The following is a 10143-nucleotide window of genomic DNA, read 5'->3' as shown; positions in this document are numbered from 1 at the left end:
GGCATGGTTCATATCAAGTGCTGTATTTATATCAAAGTTTTAATTCATACATATTTATACGCCAGGCGAAGGGAACTATAGTGTAAATGTTATTTAATTTTTATATCGTTAGGTTTACAAGATTATAATCAATCTTTGTTAAAAAAAAAAAAGACTTACGCGGTATGAGTTCTTTAATTTTATTTTAATGAAATTAAAAGTTTGGTTTTGTTTTTGGGGTTTTTTGGGGGGTTAAAATTCAAATCTAAACTTAAAGATATTCATTTCAACATTCCAGTTAGATCTGTTTTGGAAAAAATAGATAAGGAAGCAAAATAGATATGTAACATATTAATTAAATAAAGTTAAATACTATCAATTACAATTTAAAGCTATTGTTACTTTAGGATTTGTGAAAAGTTGGGTTTTTTTTTTAACTTTTGTTTAAAATTTATATTCAAAAGAAAAAGTTCATTGAATTTAAATTTATTAATTTTTAATTCAAGCAAAAGTTAGAATAACATAAAGCGAAGTAATGAATGATATCATACCTGATATTATACCTCCACAGTTTTTAACTATCTTCACCTTGTTTATGAAATGAAGATAAAATTAAGAAATCGTTATATTTATAATCTGAAGATATCTAGGCATTAACATTCCAATATCTGACCAACACGTGTAAGGTTTTATTTCACACCTTCCTCAAAACTTTAGAATGACACGTTTTCTTTGTGATTTTCTTATTTTACCTTTCGTTTAGAGGAATGGGGATATATTTTAAAAAAGAATTCATACTTATAGTTCACAAGTTCATGTATCTAGAATTTGATTACCAGTATATCTAAGATTGTTAACAATATATTCTTACATCAGCACATTTACTAGACTTTCTTGTCTCATTTTACATGTATATACATGAACCTTCAATTGTATATGCTGGTACAGTCAAAACTTATCGGTAAAAAACACACATACACAAGTTCTAAAACCCGTAAAAACCCTAAATGGTTAAACAATACTAAATAGCTTTAACATATCGTGTAATAAACAATATTGAATCTTTGTAATTTTCTATTTCTGAGGATAAAAACTTCATTATATTTTGTGATTGTTATTTTTTAAATAAGAAGTATTGGAATAATTTAATTTTTATACCCACTTCGAAAGGTGAAGCATTCAAGAGGGCAAGATATAGAGCACGTTCTTGATTTACTCAACCAGAAGGCAATTTTGTTGTAATTTTTATTTTTTTATTTTGTAAGCTGTTTCTCGTGGAATGTAAAAATCGGACTAGTCTATCTCCTTTTTAATTTCACGCGACAGTTTGTTGTCTTCATTGGCGGTGATGGGCGGTACACGAGGGTACAGACGTAAGACAAAGGACCAGGGTTCTCCAATTAAACCCCAGCAATACACGCAATGTGACGGGAGGCGGAACGGTCAGCGCGTGACAAAACCCGCCAATAATCACCGCACGCCGCAGTCACGAATAAACCTCGCTGTCTAATTTCAACATTCATTTATTTGACATATGTCTTACACTGCATAATCCATTATTTTTTTAAAATCTTAATTCAAGAACAAGTAAACCCTTGCTATTGTAATATTAAATAGAGTTACGTCGTTTTATTAAAAAATAAGTGCTCAAGAAGCACATTCGTTCAAGATTAAAAAAGGTTATCTTTGAAATTTTCAAACGTATTCGAAGAGATTTTCTAGATTATTCTGATTAGAGATAAAATCTCGCGAGAATTTCTACGAGATGTGTGACTATGACGTGACTCTCAAGTTCTTATGTAACTGTGATAAGGGGACTCACAAAATCAACAAGCCACTTCCTAGAAAGTAAACTCAGATGTTGGTCGTATTAGATAATCAAATAACATCTCGCTCAAATCTCGTCCCGTCCGTTATCTGAAGTGACAATCGACATATGGAATGGTATTGTTTATTGTGAAAATATCCACTGTGCAGGGGCAGAGCTGTTTTTAACAAGGTATGTAGAGGGGTGTTTATTTTTCAACAGTTCCCGATATATATCTCGCTCTGATTTTGTGGAAAAACTTATAGTGAGTGTTGATTTTTTCTTAGGTCTGTCGAACGAGGAGATATCATTCTCGGCTCGCCGATGACAGATGAAACCGAGGAATTCACGTGTGGTCCTAGCAACAGATCCCGGGCCGGAAATTGAACTACAGAATTGGTTTTAAATATTTGAATTAAAGATAATACACAGTATTTGTAGCCCTGTTCACTATATATGTTTATAAAGATTCCAAAGAGAAACACAAACGATCTCCTAGTTACGTCAGAGAAGCAAATTCAATTATTTCTTGTCTATACTCCAATCATTTTATTTCCCACCCTCGAAGTCTTTCTCAGCAGGAAGTTTGAAGGCCCCTGGAAGAAGCGATGTTACGACAGGGCAATAATAAGTGGATGGTCAATATTATCCAGATGAGGCAATTCATCACAAAGAGAGCGGGCAATATGTAAGGGTTTCCGCTATGTTCACTAGATCTTGTTTGTAAATGTTGAATATATAAGTAAGTAGGAGTTGTTCTTACATCAAAACCTTAGAATAAGATAAAAAAAGAGTACTTTACACTCTATCTGATATTTCATTTTATAATAAAGTTTTAAAAAACGGGGGTACAATGTATGTAAATCAAATTTGTATCCATCATAGATATAAAACGCACGCATCAACAAATAATAAAAATATTAAAGCTTCGTGCTTGAACACTAAAACGCATAAACTGTTTCCATCGACCACAGTTTTCAATATTCATTTCGACTCTTAGCTGCTTTTCTTCTTGCTTTTTCTTCTTTTTGGCTGCTTTTCGTAACTATTCTGCAAAAGACTGGTGTCATCATTACTTATTGTGAATGAGCTTTTGGATACCTTGGTCAATATTTCTGAGAGGTTACCTGTAAACCTATAATACCTGGAGTAGATTACGGCATTAACTCTTCAACACAGAATCAAGTCCAAATCTGGGCGCTCCGTAAGGGATTTCGCCTTGATCCATGGCAGAGAGTCGGGGATTGGATCAAAACCTTATTATAATGTTTGTATAGCTGTACAAAGTATATCTACGGCAATCATTTAAATCTCACCGCAGGTTGGATCATTTTAATTGATATCTAATAGTCTTGAATAAAGCTGAGAAATGGGCCCAAGTCGCTATAATATTTGTACTTATCAGAGAGCTCTTTAGAGTCTATTTAGCTAAAATAGTGTAGAATTTAGAACTTATTTTGATAAACAGCGGATACCATCGTGCATGTGGATTTAAAACACGAAACAAAGTGAAACATATTATTTTGTTTTTTCAAGCGATTCACGATTTCTCTTGTCCGTTTCTTTTTAATATTTTTCGTCAAAAGGTGCCGATGTAAGTAGTTAAATATATCCGTTTAGTTAAGTTTTATTTATATTTCGACAACCAACTCGAATTTAAAAACATCAAAGGAAATTTACGTAAAGTAAAAAGAAAAACAGTTGCTTTTGGCATTTTACGGTATGGATAAATCATATTTAAGGTATGACTAATAGTGTTTTGATGATTTTTTTTCATGTTTCAAAAGATCGCGGGAAAGCAAGCCTTTTGGTAAAGCACAGAAAATCACTGAAAGAAACAGTTTCCACGCAAGTTGCAAGTCTTCGATGCCAATTTTATCTGAGTTGCTTCTTTTATTTTTATTAAAAGACAATATGTTCAGATCATTTAATTCACTTTATTTTAATTTTTTGAGCAATTAATATTAACCTCTACTTGGAAAGATTTCAATCTTTGCTCAAAACGAGATTGAAAAATGCTTAAATAAAAATAAAAAAGTTTTTTACACTCATCAAGTGCAAATCATCGTAGATAATATTTTTTTTTTATTTCGTAAAACCTATCTGTAGAAAAAAAGGTCTTATTATAGAATTTACCAAAAGGATAATCAAGAACGTTTTGAAAATTCAAAACAGTTTCCAAAGGCTGACAGTTTATTATTTTTTAAATTATAAATCTTAATGAACATTGAAATTGACATTCTAATACTTTAACAATGCGTGTGCACACTCACGTGGTAAAATTGTTAAAAGTTCCCTGCTATGTTTCAATCGTTCTAAAAATCATAATTGTTGGGAATATGAACCACAGTTAAGCGTGTGAAGGTACTGGCAATAAAAATGGTTATATGTGCATCATTTTCAAAAGTGGTAAAGAAATCGATTCTTTATATTGAATAAATGAATGATGAATCATATAAATATTTTTTCTGAATATTTTTTTAAAGATAGTGATAAACGATATTAAGGAATATTACATAAATAAAATACATAGATTAACAAATACATGTAACTGAAATTTAAAATCAATAGATAAAATAAAATTATTCCACAGTGTATTTAACAAAATATTTGAATTTTATTGTATCTACACTATTTTCCATTTCAAAATTATGCAGATAAAAAAATATATAATCGTACGACACATATTTTTTATTTTACATTATTACAAAGAATCTAAAAATTATTGATAACATCTTAAATTTCCTGGGTTTTTTTTAACAAATAAATCAAATAATGTAATAATTTAAAAAAAAAATATCTACGTACATGTTTTAAAAAAAAGGACGTTGCTTTATTTGAATTCTTTGAATAATTTTTCTCTGGTCAGATGAAGATTGTGTATCTCATTTTTAAACAAGTGGATTTAGCTTGAATTTAATGCGGTCTACATTTAGATAATTTCCTGATTTTTACATGTATCTTAACATGAACGATGGAGATAGCTAATACACGTATATATATGTACAAAAAAAATATTCTCTCCATCTCTCGGGTTCAGGTGCAAGCAGCGCCATCTACAAGGCGAACCTTCTGTCACGCCCTTTATGTTCTCACATGACACGTCCTCTTTCTCCATTTATATTAAAGTTAAACACAGAAAATACCTTTCTCTGACTAAAAAAAAACATATGAACATATTTTCAAGTGTCGAAAACCAAACAAGAAGATTTCCTGGAACGCAGGTACATAAAGGGCTGATTGGCGTTGGTGAATGTGCGTCAATGTTAGACTGTTTGTCATGCATTAGCAGGCGATGGACCAGTCGGGGAACAATTATTGACTCAGGTCTGACATGTTGACAGAGAAAGAAACAATTTTAGATTTGATTTCAATAAACTTTTCTTTAAAATCGAATTTTGTGTCCAAGACACATTGTCCATCTCGGCTTAAATATTTTTCGTATTTGTTTATCCAATTTGGGAAAATGTGGCCCGCAAACATGCGCGTTTGACCAGCAAACAGTCCATTCAAACTTGGCCCAATAGAACTAACTTTCCATTGAGCAAAACAAACTTCTCAATAGTGAGAAAGTGACGAATTCCCTCCCAGGGAAATTAATAAAAGTTTATATTTCTTTGGAATATGTTGTATATAAACCACATATGTGTATATATCTTGTTTTTGTAATTACTGCCATAGCCGTGTCAACAGCCCATTGTAGGCTGGGGAGCTGCTCCGATACTCACCGAACTTCCGAACACAGCAGCCAAAGAACGCTGTTTTTTCACCTTTTCTTTAAACAAACCATTCTTTCATAGCCTGCACCTGGGCTGACAATTCCTTTCCGTTATCGATTTCTCCGTTCGGATCCTAACACGTGTTCAAATAAAGCGCTATCATCGATATTGAATATATTTATGATTTGTAACGAGAGATGGGGGAGAGGGTCAGAGCGTTTAGCGGTCAGCCTCGCCGCATTCCCATTCAGGGCGGGGTAGGGGGTTATCGATCCTCAGATCGATAAATTCTATCGATACTTAGTAATAATTAACGGGTTTTTTTGCTCAAATTTCTGATAATAATAAACTCATTAACTTCTTCATTAACATATAAATTTACAAATAGTCGATGTATTTATCAAATTGTGATTGTACAGAGTCAAATCACATCTGAACTTATCGTTACAGAGTTCATGTAGCGGCATTTTTGTCATTCCGATAAAAAGTTGGAAACATTTGCTACCTTTCTGATAGGTACACAGTACAAGGATTCAAATCCCTTTGAACTCTTATATATAATAGCGATACAATTTTGTGATTTTGTTTTCATTAATTTTGTTTTGGAGTGAAACAGGTGCAATTTGCTGCTAAATTTAAACATAGAATGAAAAGAAAAATTGGTCAGAACGCAAAGAAAAATTGGTCAGAACATCAAATTCACTCAATATCATATATTAACCTGTGGAAATTCATATAGCACACATTCATTTTTTTGTTAAATTTGATGACACAAATTTAATTCGTTATCCTTAAATAACATTATTTCTTTAATAAAGTTTTTACATCATATTCCATTCATTATTGTCTTTAATCCTAACATCTAGCATTTCAAAATATATTACCGTACATGTATATCAAAGGGAAAAAAACTCAGATATTACGATTCACTTTTATAAAAATTGTGATAAATTTCCGTCAAATTTGTACGGAAGCGTAACTAAACAGCATTGAAGTTATTTGTAGATATCCTCTCTTTTTCCAAAATTTTGGAATTTTTAATTTTAAAACTGGCTTCTCAAGCATACAGCTTCACTTTTCCGACTTTCTCAACAAATACGATAACTATTTGTTGATAAACAACAATTTAAAATGATTTGGGAGTCACTGAAAACTGAGTTGCAGTGGTTTATTTTGGTAATCCTTAATATAGAAAAAAAAACCCGAATTTGTAAATAGGTTAAATGTAGGATCACAACTTGCTTAAGGAAAATGTATCAATGTATGTTTGCCATAAATAATTAACCATATTTAATCAAGTATCTTATATTCAATGGTAAACTAAGCATAATTACTATAGTTCATTATAGTATTTCATTGGTTACTATAGTATGATATTTTTATCGGGGTTGCGTTCAAAATCGTAGCAGCTAGCCTAGCCGCTAGGTCGTGGATATCTAGGTCTATTGAACGGACTGCTAGGTTAGCCGCTAGGTTTCAGATTTGAAGTTGGAAATATTCAACTAAAGACTAATTACATTGACATAATTTGTTAATTTCAAGCAGGAATATGCATGTTAAAATTCATTATAACTTAAAGGATGAACAAAATATCACTATATAAATAGATTTCATGTTTGTTTCAAAGAGGTAACTAAGGTGGCCATCTTGAATTTGATGCCTAGCTTAAAATATTTAGGCTACGAATATCTACGTAGCGGCTAGGCAAGCCTACCGTTCAACTACGTGGCCCTACGTAGCAGCTACGTCAGTTAACTACAATTTATCATCGTTAATTCATTTTTGGGAGTTGATTTTAATCAATTCTCCTACGCAGTTACTCTGGTAAACCGAAAGTGAAACAGTGTTTGGACCTAAGCACAAATCATCACCGCTGACAAGATTTAGTTCTTGAAAATAATCGATAAATTCGATGTAATTTATCTTGAAGCATTGGTTTTTAAGAAACTTATTTATGAATACCTTGAAAATAGTCAGATGTTAAATAGTACGAACAATTTAGTTATTTTTTGCAGTCGTATGTATTCATACACCAGAGTTCCATAAAGTCTCGATTAACCATCGGCTGTTTCCGTAAATCTCCGACAAGCAGAGAGTCATTCTATATTTAGAGGTCGCGTTATCAAGCTATCACGTGACCTGGTGTACACATTCTCTTGCTTGTTGGAGATTAACGGAGACAGTCGAGCATCTGGTTGAACGAGACTAGAGTTTATTATTGCTTGGATCCATACAATTTATGAATATTTCGATTACTTATACATAGTTTGATGGAATCCATTCTATCTTTAATCATTACACAACACGATTTATAAGGGGTTTTTCTCAAAATTCTTGTCGGAAAAATCCGAGAATTCATATTATAATCAAAGTACTGAAGTACTGACGGGAGTTGATTTTATCGATTATTATTTATTTTAAAATCGACGATATGTAATTTTGCATGCATGGCAAGTAAATTCCTATAAGTATTTGAATTACGCACATTTTTTATAATATGAATTCTCCTACAGGAAATTCGTGAAAATCCAATATCAATCATGTTGTGTAATATTTAAAGAATTAGTCCATCAAATTGCGTATCAGTAATCGAAATAGTTATGAGAAATTGTATGGATCCAAGCAAAAATGAACTCTAGTCTCGTTCAACCAGACTCTCAGCTGTATCCGTTAATCTCCGACAAGCAAGAGAGACTCTCTGCTTGTCGGAGATTTACGGAGACAGCCGAGCGTCTGGTTGGACGAGACCATATTGTACTCTGGCGTAGGAATACATAAAATGTACGACTTAAAAAAATATCTAAATTGTTCGTGCCATTTAAAATCTGACTATTTTCGAGGTATCTATAAATTAGTTTCCTTGAAAAACAATACCTAAGAACTCATCAAATCGAATTTATTGATTAGAACTAAATGTTGTTAGCGGTGTTGATTTGTACTTAGGTCCAAACACTGTTTCACTTTCGGTTTGCCTGAGTAACTGCATAGGAGAGTTGATTAAAATCAACTCCCAAAAATGTGCATAATTCAAAGGCAGATTATAAACTACTAATACTTGCCAAGCAAAGTAACATGTCCTTGATTTCAAAATGAATAATAATCGATAAAATCAACTCCCGTCAGTACTTCAGTACTTTGATTTAATAAACTTATCATAGTTAATTTTACGTGTACTTTATTACAGAAACCCACCTAAGACAATGGTAATCTGTAGTGTATATATATATATATATATATATATATATATATATATATATATATATATATATATATATATATATATATATATATATATATATATATAAAGTACACATGATTACCGTATACCATAATAACACCATGATCTACACTATACTTCTTATCATGATAAACTGTTGTTTTACATACAGATAACTATAGTTCGACTTCATTATTTAGAGTCTACCACTGCAAACTATAGTCTATTTCGGTAAATTAAAGTCTACCACTGTAAACTATAGTCTATTTCGGTAAATTAAAGTCTACCACTGTAAACTACAGTCTATCTCGGTAAACTATAGTCTACCACTGTAAACTACAGTCTATCTCGGTAAACTATAGCCTACCACTGTAAACTACAGTCTATCTCGATAAACTATTGTTTGTATTGGTAACTAAAGCTTTGTAGTCTCGGTAATAAATATTTTATAGTTTACAATTGAAAATTTTTGCACATCATTCAATTTCGTAAGGGTCGGGATAACCCGAGTACAACATGTACATAGAATAGTATATACATTGTATACCCAACAATTCATGCCCTTTGACTTTTATCCTAGACACCTTTGGTCGAATGAGTTAAGGATATTGGGGGGGGGGGGGGGTATTATTTTCAATGATATATTGAACGTACTTTTCAAAAATTCAAATGTGGATACGCAAAATATTTATCAAATTATTTCATAATCCTCTTTAAATGTGGAAACCTTATGTCCCGACCCAGTTATTACATACGAAATTCTGTGATCTTGAATTCAAAATATTAATTATCTCTCTTTTCAAGTATTTTCGGCCTAATGTAGAATAAAGTTTACAACGGAAAAGATAATGAAAACTTCGATTTTTTTGGACCGATTTCATACAATAAAACTTCGCGAAATAAGGCATTGTTGCTGTAATAAAGCCCAATCTGGAGAGGGCTGACCCTCACTTATCTCGACAGTCCAGAATTCTTTACCCAACAAGGCATTGTCTCTTGGATAGAAGCAGTCCTTGCCTTTTTCACACTAGAATTACCATTTTCTGTTACTCATTGTTGAAATAAAAGCTCAAGATTTTGGTTCTGTACACAAAACAAATTCATTATCCCCCTGGTCCGAAGGTGACCGTCAGCAGTATTTAGATCGCGGGACTTTTGATCTCTAAAATGATACCAAATAGCTCAAGCTTTTAAGTTAATCGTTGTTTTATTTCTCTTTAAACAAATACAAACTTCATACTCTAGTCTTTCGAAACTGTAGTTTGTTTATCCCAAAAGAAAATTCAAAATCAAATAAATTTGCCTATTTATTTAAAGAATTCTTTGTTGAATGTAGAAAAAATTAATCTCTTTCCTCCAAGGGTCTCTTCGTGTTGTTCAAGTGTGTTTGCTACATTCTTACTGAAGGAGAAGAAAGGGCC

The sequence above is a fragment of the Crassostrea angulata genome, chromosome 6, assembly GCF_025612915.1.
Source record: "Crassostrea angulata isolate pt1a10 chromosome 6, ASM2561291v2, whole genome shotgun sequence".
Lineage (NCBI taxonomy): Eukaryota > Metazoa > Mollusca > Bivalvia > Ostreida > Ostreidae > Magallana > Magallana angulata.
Note: the sequence above shows the minus strand (reverse complement) of the source record.